Here is a 9,081-nt window from a genome sequence, read left to right on the forward strand (position 1 = left end):
GCATTGTATTTAATGTTGACAATGCAGCAAACGTGCCTGGTTTAATTAAATCAACAAACTTTAAGTAGGTTTTTATTTACCAAAGATTATCTAAAACCACATGAACTTGAAAAACACTTACGTTAGTTTCTCTTTTTCTGAGATAACAATTTATATAAGTTTTTTTTTTTCTTTTAAGCCAAATCTTCACATTTGTACCAACAGGACAGTTGTTTAGGATGAGGGTTCTCTTAAAAAAATACTTTTAGATACAAAAGTCCAAATCTTCAAAGGTATACCTACTTCAATTTTCACTCAAAACTGATCATCCTTTTATGGTTTAATCATGGACAAAAGAGGCATCCATAAAGAGGGTACAAAAATCCCACCCCCCCAGATTCAAAGTTTCCTCCAAGGATCTAAGAAAGTAAAGACCCTCATTGCTAACAGGGCAACAAAGCCTGAGACAATTATGACAAACTCTCCTGAGAGCTGGCGCAGTCATACAAAGAGACACTTCGTGTTTCAGAATCCTGGAGAGCTGGCTAACTGCTGAGCAGAAGCCCAACAGCTCGGGCCCCAGGCTGATAGAAACCAAAGAGCACGTTTCCACTGATGACAAAGCCAAGCTCTTATGACTTCAAAGAAGATGCAGGAGAGTCTGATGCAGGACAGGTGAACCTCAAAATTGGGGATCAACGTGAGAGGGTTCTTGACTTCACCCAGGAAAGAATTCAAGGGTGAGCCAGTGGTGAGAGAAAGCAATGTTTATTGAACCAGGGCTGCTCCTGGCAGAGCAGGGCTAACCCATAAGCAGCGTGCCCAGAGTCAGCAATGTATAAGCTGTTGGCAGGTGTATTTAAACCCACTTTTAATTATATGCTAATTAAGAGGCAGATTATTCAGAACATTCTGGAAAAGGGGCAGAGAGCTTCCAGAACCATATACAGTAATTTGCGGGCCATTGCTATGGCCCGTTGCCATGGCATGTGTAAACTGTCATGGCACCCATGGGAATGTCTTTATGCTAATGAGTAGTGAGGGCAACTAGAGGTCACTTTCATGGCCATCTGCTTATTTTGGCTGACTTCTTCACTGCCTTCTGTTTCAACCATATCCTTTCAACCAGATCAGCAGGGTCACGACCAGAAAACAAGCCCTGCCAGCCTCCTACCTCAAATCTAATTAATTATAATTTTCCTCCTTATGACAACCCACACAAAAAAAGACAGAGATAAGAAAAACGAGGACTTCCTGGGAGGCTGTGGATCAATTACCAATGGACACCCAGAAGCAAATTCACAGGACTCACAATTCAAAGAACCAATTTTTAACAATTTTTTTCCCTGTCAGTTGAATTTGGGCAAGAAGGAACATGCAAAAATTTTTACCTTCTTCTTTCAACTAGACGCTACGGACAGAAATCCAGGAGAGCTGACCTTGGTAAGAATTGCTACTTTCTTCCATCGTTTATTAGGCCCCTCAGGATCCCATTTGCAGGCTCCACAGTGAATCGGAAGGTGCTCAGCCTTTTAGGACAGAAACTGTTGGGACAGAAGAATATTCCTTCACTCTTTTAGGGTCCCAGGTGGGTCCAAGAATTAAATTGACATAACATAGATTAACAGGAGCAAAGCACAATACAAGTTTTACATAGCATAGGAGCCTCATAAAGAAATAAAGACCCAAAGAAGCTGTCAGAGTCAGTTAATTCTATACCAGATTTGACAAAGAATTATGAACTGTAAACATGTGATCAGGCAAAAGGTCTTGGGCTAGGGTGGTTAACTGGATAGAGAAGTAGCCAGCATGACAAGACTTAGTCAAACAAGGCTTGTTTGTACAGAATTCATTCCACTTCAACTTTCTTGTCCCTGATGAGAAGAACCTTGCTTTTTCTCTAGTGTAGGGATGACATCTTTCACACGGGAATTTCATCTTCTGCTTTTAAGAAAATGAAGTTCAGACTGATCTCCTTGCACCTGCTGTTTTTCAAGTGCCTTTAACTGAAATAGTCAACCTACCAAAATAGCATATTTTAGCCCCTTCGGGAATGTTGATTTTGTTTATTTTCATGCATTGCTTTTATAATTATAAAAGCTCATTTTATAATTATATAAAAGGAGACCTGGGAACACCAGCCTTCTTCCCTCCACATACAGGAACTGCAGACGCCGCAGATAAAACAGAGCCAGAATGCTTTGCTGCCAGCTGGAACTTTGACCCAAACCCCAGTGCGACAGTCTCCAGTGCTCACTCAACTGGAATGCATCAATGAAGGTCACTTTCTGTCCAGATCATGGAGTCTGCATGAAAAGAATCAATGCAATCCTATTTTTTTTTTTTTTTTTACTGCGCTCTCTCAATTCTTAAAGAAAAACATAGCAGACTCTGAGGGTGCCCAGCTCAGACCCCCCTCTGAAGTCTTTTACTAGCCCTGTGCATCCAGCCCAGCTCCTGCGTGCCCTGTTGCTAAGAAAAACAAGGACTTCCTGGGAGGCTGTGGATCAATTACCAATGGACATCCAGAAGCAAATTCACAAGACTCACAATTCAAAGAACCAATTTTTAACAATTTTTTTCCCTGTCAGTGAGCACTGGGGCCTTCCCTGGAGAGCTGGAACAACTTGGCAACTCACTCTCAGCCCTTCCCATCCCCACTAACCCACAGCCAGTGACCACCAGTGTGGGAATACAAAAGCCCAGCACCTGTGCCTTGGAGAGGACAAACCCTGAGATATCATCTCTGCTTCAGCACACCACTTAAGACCAAGATGAGGCTGGGGTGTCACCCAAGATGATACACTTGTTGAGTCTCTTCTCCTCCCCTATTCGTCCTCCACCCTCCACTGCCTCACTGGTACATCTTGGGAGCACTTCCTCGACAAATCCTTTGCATTGAATCCTTGGCTCAGGCTCTGCTTCTGGGAGAATATGACCTACTGGGGACAACAGTAATGGTGAATACAGTGGGAAACCAAACAAAGCAGACTTTGACTTCGTGAAGCTAATGGGGAAGAATAACTACCATTTCATTGATTGGATGCTTGGCACAGAAGGAGGGGTGAGTACCTATATTCACAGATTAATTCTGTCAGCCAAGGTGGGGGAGTTGCTTCAGCCATCCTCTTTGGTGCTCATTCTAAGTGTGCTGTTTCCAGCATACCAGCTTCTCAAAGGCACTGTGCTGCCTTCAGACACAAGGCCTCCGGAAAATGTGTCCACATTTAATGGGAGGTGGAGAGCCAACCTTCGCCTTTGTGCCAAGTCTCCTGAGAACACACATGCAGAGCCTGCTCCCAGTTGGACAAAGGTCCAATTCCCTTTGTCTTCCCCTTAGAAGGCAGTCTCCTGAGACTCTGCCTTGAAGAAGTAGGATTGTGTCTGATGCATTTATGTTTGTGGGGTTTTATGTGTTTTCTTTTTATCTTCCCTAGGAAAAAAGAACTGAGCATCGGCAAAAAGCTGAGGATGACAAGCGTAGGGGATGAAAGGCTGCCTTTCCCCCCAACTTCTGAGCTTTTCTGACAGCTCCCAGCTGGGAGAGACCAACACGATGAAAAGACAAAGAATACTGGAGAAGAGAGGGGGTGGGCAGAGCCACAACCTCATCCTCCCAGTGGTTCCTCTTGAGTCTGATTTGACAAGATGCCTTCCCACCCAGGTGACCCCGTGGGAACGTGCCAGTACCTCACCCCACGACCTCACTGAGTCCTCACGACAAATCCAGGGTGCAGTTTTTTTCCCCATTTGGAAATTACAAATTGAAATGCAGGAAAGTTAAAGAGCTTGCCTGAGGTTGCTTAGATAACAAAAGAGTATGGATTAGAACCCAGACCTACCCAGCTCAACAACTGAGTCCTTTTTTACTGGATTACACCTATCTCATGGGCATAATTTTATCTAGTCTCTCTCTATTCCACTGTTTAAGATAAATCCTGTGAGGGTTAAATGAGATCATGCATGTTCAGTACTTAGCCTGGAGGTTGGTGTGAGATAAGCACTCTATAAATGCTACCTAGCTTTGTTATTGCTGTTGATGGTGTTGCTGCTGTTTTTGTTATTGTTACTGCTGCTGCTGCTACTGCTGTTGCTATTTTTGCTGCTGTTGCTGCGGATTATGTTGCTGCTGATGTTTTTGCTGTTGCTGATGACAATGTTTTCACTACTGTTCTTATTATTGTTAATACCACTGTTGTTGCCATTTTGCGGCAGCTGTTGCTGCTGATGTGCTGCTACTGTTGCTGTGATGATGCTATTGACATTGTCACTGTGGATGTTGCAGTGATGCTGTTGACAGTGTTACTGTGGATGTTGTGGTGATGCTATTGACACTGTTACTGTGGATGTTGTGATGATACTGTTGATACTGTTACTGTGGGTGTTGGGATGATGCTGTTGATGTTGTTTCTCTGGATACTGTTATGTTGCTGTTGATGTTGTTACTATGGAAGTAGTGATGATGCTCTAGACACTGTTTCTGTAGATGTTGTGATGATGCTGTTGGCATTGTTACTGTGGGTGTTGTGACAATGCTGTTGACACCACTACTGTGGATGTTGTGATGATGCTGTTCATGCTTTACTGTGGATGTTGTGATGGTGCTGTTGACACTGTTACTGTGGATGTTGTGATGATGTTAATGTTGTTACAATGGGTATTGTGATGATGCTGTTGACACTATTACTGTGGGTGTTGTGATGATGCTGTTAATGTTGTTTCTCTGGATACTGTTATGTTGCTGTTGATGTTACTATGGAAGTAGTGATGATGCTCTAGACACTGTTTCTGTAGACGTTGTGATGATGCTGTTGGCATTGTTACTGTGGGTGTTGTGATGATGTTGTTGATGCTGTACTATGGATGTTGTAATGGTGCTGTTGACACTGTTACTGTGGATGTTGTGATGATGCTGTTGATGCTTCACTGTGGATGCTGTAACGGTGCTGTTGAGGCTGTTACTGTGGATGTTGTGATGATGTTGTTAACACTGTTACTATGGATGTTGTGATCATGCTGGTAACACTATTACTGTGGATGCTGTGATGGTGGTGTTGACACTGTTACTGTGGATGTTGTGATAATGCTAATGTTGTTACTATGGGTGTTGTGATGATGCTATTGACACTTACTGTGGGCGTTGTGATGACGCTGTTGATATTGTTTCTCTGGATACTGTTATGTTGCTATTGATGTTGTTACTGTGCAAGTAGTGATGATGCTCTGGTGATGCTCTAGTGATGATGTTTCTGTAGATGTTGTGATGCTGTTGGCATTGTTACTGTGGGTGTTGTTATGATGCCATTGACATTACTATGGGTGTTGTGATGATGCTGTCGACACTGCTACTGTGGATGTTGTGATGATGCTGTTGGCATTTTACTGTTAATGTTCTTGCTGATGTGGTTGACAGCACTATTGTTGCTATTTTTATTCTTGTTGCTGAGATGTTATTCTATTATTATTGTTGCTGCTGTTGGTATTACTGCTGTGCTGCTATTGTTGATGTGATAATGTTGTTGATGTTATTAATGTTGATGTTGTTGTTGATGATGTTGTTAATACACCCATCCAGAATCACTGCTTTTGTTACACACTTCCAAACCAAATTTAATTTAGGCATAACTTACTAGTCATACAAGGATATATGTATAGCTTACCCCTCATGTTTCCACAGAGGCCAAGAATTTCCATTCCATTCTCCGGGAGAGATTTTGAGAGCCATCTGTAGCCTCTCTTTGCCTCCTCGCTGAATGGGGCATGCTCCTCTCAGCCATTCCTTTCAGAAACCTATGCTGGTCAGTGGTACATATGACTGGTAGAATGAGTCTACCTCATTCAGGGGGGAAAGTAGGAGGAAACCCATGTGGCTACCCACCTCAGGTACATGGGTCAATGCAGCCTTTTAGCGTGATATTTTCATCGCCATCTGTCTCGCTCCTGTGTCTTAATTGGTTCAAAACTAGGAGGTGAAGAAAGAGGTGCTATAGTTACCTCCAAGACACCAACAAAGTCTTCGTGATATAATTCAATTCACTTCTTACCTCCCCAAAGAATCCTTTCCTTATTTCTATAACCCACAGTGGTCTCACCCACCTATGAAGTTTTATAGCAGTTTGTTATTTACTCACATGCCAATAAATATTGTGAAATATGTGAACCTGGCTAGACTGTGACCTCCTTCAGACTAAGAACATATCTTAAACATCCTCTCACTTAATGTGGTTCTAGACACATAGTAGGAGCTCAATAAATGCTTGTAAGGTGAAATACATTGGGAGCTTAATACTCAGGAATGTTCCCATGTGGCTGAGTTTTTATGCCATCTTTTGTTTTTGAATTAAAAAATATCAACTGGAAATTTGTGTTCCAGAACTTATATATGATGCATGAATGAATGCCCTTGATGGTACAGAAATGGGAAGAACTGATTCAGTTCTTTACGTTTTTTTGTTTTGTTTTGTTTTTTGTGTTTTTTTTCTTTGTTTTTTTTTTGTTTTTTTTTTTTTGAGGCAGAGTCTCGCTATTGTCACCCAGGCTGAAGTGCAGTGGCGTGATCTTGGCTCACTGCAAACTCCACCTCTTGGTTCAAGCAATTCTCCTGCCTCAGCCTCCTGAGTAGCTGGGATTACAGGTGCCCACCACCACGTCTGGCTAACTTTTTTACTTTTAGTAGAGATGGGGTTTTGCCATGTTGACCAGGCTGGTCTCGAACTCCCGACCTCAGGTGATCAGCCTGCCTCGGCCTCCCAAAGTGTTGGGATTACAGGTGTGAGCCACCATGCCTGGCCAGTTCTTTAGTTTCTAAGGTCCATCAGTTGATACTAACTTCTTGTCATTACATGCAATTCAATAAAAGCATAAGTCCTTACCTGTAGGGGCACTGGGATGGATGCCAGGCTTCCAAAATTGAGCATAAAATCCCAAGGGGTTTCAAGGTAGGCCACTCTCCAATGCTTCCTTTTACAACAGACATTGTGCCAGCAGGCATGGGGCCTAAGGAGGATCCCATGAACCTTCCCGCAGAATCGAGTGTGTGGCTTCGTATGATACTTACCCTTCATCTCTCTAGGATAGTTGTTTATTAATTATTGTATCTATTTCATGTGTACAGCATGATGTTCTGATACACATGGTGAAATGACAACTACAGTCAAGCAAATTAACATCTCAATCTCCTCACATAGTTACTCTGTGTGTGTGTGTGTGTGTGTGTGTGTGGTAAGAACACATAAAATCCAGTCTCTTAGCAAACGTTCAGCATACAACACAATATTATGAACTACAGTCCTCCTACTGTGCATTAGGTTAGACTTATTCATCCTACATGACTGCAAGTTTGTACCCTCTGACCTAGAATCTCTAGGATTTTTCAATTCCTGAATTTGCCAGCAAATTTCAGCTGATTGAGGTTACCAGACCGCTGACTACCTCCTAAGGTAAATTATTGTTTCCCAAGTATTTTAGGCTTTTTGTAGGTCTGGGTTCAATTCATACTTATCTGGTGAATAAGATTTCAGTAATTTACAAATAAATATTGTGTTAATAGTACCATCTAACAGGTGCCGAGAACTTGGTGTGAGCTGCACTCACCTAGCAAGCTACTAACATGCTGAGCAGTTTCATGGATTTTCTCAATCCTTATGTCCTGATAGTAAAGACCAGTGCATCTCTAGCCTTCAGCACTCATGGGCACTAAAGGATTTAATTCTCACAGTAACCCTCTGAGGGTGGCACTGTTACTACCCTCCCAACTTTGCAGAGGAGCCTGGAGCACGCAGGGGTTCAGTTATGTGCCCAAGGCCAGGAGCCATTGAGGGAGTGGGGACTCACATCAGCTGGCTCTGGAGGTATCACCAGTGACAAGCAAACTGAGTCCCAGGTTCACTGAGGCATGAAAAGACTTCCCTTGTATTACTCAGGGTGCTCCAGGGAAACAGAACCAATAGAATGTGTATATATGGTCCTCCCTTGGTTTCAGGAGATTGGTTCCAGGACCCCTCGCAGATACAATAAAATGGTGTGGTATTTGCCTGTAACCTACAGCACATCCTCCTATGTACTTTAAGTCAGGGGTCCTCAACCCCTGGGCCACAAACCATCTGGCCTATGGCCTGTTAGGAACCGGGCCATACAACAGGAGGTGAGTGAGGTGAGTGCTGGGTGAGTGAGCGAAGCGTCATCTGTATTGACAGCCACTCCCCATCACTTGCTTGCATTACTGTCTGAGCTCTGCCTCCTGTCAGATCAGTGGTGGCATTAGATTATCTTAGGAGCACAAACCCTATTGTGGACTGCACATGTGAGGGATCTAGGTTGTGTGCTCCTTTTGAAAATCTAATGCCTGATGATCTGTCACTGTCTCCCATCACCTCCAAATGGGACCATCTAGTTGCAGGAAAACAAGCTTGGAGCTCCCACCGATGCTACATTATGGTGAGATGTATAATTATTTCATTATACATTACAATGTAGTCATAATAGAAATAAAGTGCACAATAAATATAATGGTTTGAATCATCCTAAAACCACCCCCCCCCGCCAGTTCATGGAAAAATTGTCTTCCATGCAACTGGTCCCTGGTGCCAAAAAGGCTGAGGACCACTGCTTTAAGTCATCTGTAGTTTACCTATAACACATAATACAATGTAAATGCTACATAAGTAGTTGTTAAATGTATTGTCTGGGGAATCATGACAAGGAAAAATCTGTACACAACTTTCACGGGTCTAACTAAATTTTTGATCTGCAGTTGGTTGAATCCACAGATGCGGAACCATGGATACAGAGGGCCACCAGTATGTTGATAGAGATTTCCTTTAAGGAGGCTGGGAAGTCCAAAATTTGCAGGATAGGCAGGAAGACTGGAGACCCAGAGGAGAGCTGAGGCTACAGCTCCAGCCTAAAGGCCATCTGTGGGCAGAAAATTCCACTTGCTCAGGGGAGGTCAGTCTTTTCTGCTGTTCAGGCTTTCAACTGACTGGACGAGGCCCATCCACATTACGGAGGGCAACTTGCTCTATTCCAGTCCACCTACTTAGATGTCAATCTCATCCAAAAACACCCTCATAGAAGCACCTAGAATCATGTTTGACCATATCT

At 43.1% G+C, this 9,081-nt stretch overlaps 1 long non-coding RNA gene across 2 annotated transcripts; it reads left to right on the forward strand.

Moving 5' to 3' along the window:
• Positions 1 to 494: 494 nt before the first annotated feature.
• On the forward strand, positions 495 to 3,827 carry LOC105555274. Of its 2 annotated transcripts, XR_001008449.1 has the most exons (4): positions 495 to 654; positions 1,333 to 1,422; positions 2,142 to 2,259; positions 3,417 to 3,827. It is a non-coding gene; the product is annotated as an uncharacterized LOC105555274 (long non-coding RNA). The 2 variants fall into 2 exon arrangements; XR_001008450.1 differs by lacking the exon at positions 495 to 654 and having other exon boundaries at positions 1,082 to 1,422; positions 2,121 to 2,259.
• The last annotated feature ends 5,254 nt before the right edge of the window (positions 3,828 to 9,081 follow it).

The sequence above is a fragment of the Mandrillus leucophaeus genome, unplaced genomic scaffold, assembly GCF_000951045.1.
Source record: "Mandrillus leucophaeus isolate KB7577 unplaced genomic scaffold, Mleu.le_1.0 Scaffold68, whole genome shotgun sequence".
Classification (NCBI taxonomy): Eukaryota; Metazoa; Chordata; class Mammalia; order Primates; family Cercopithecidae; genus Mandrillus; species Mandrillus leucophaeus.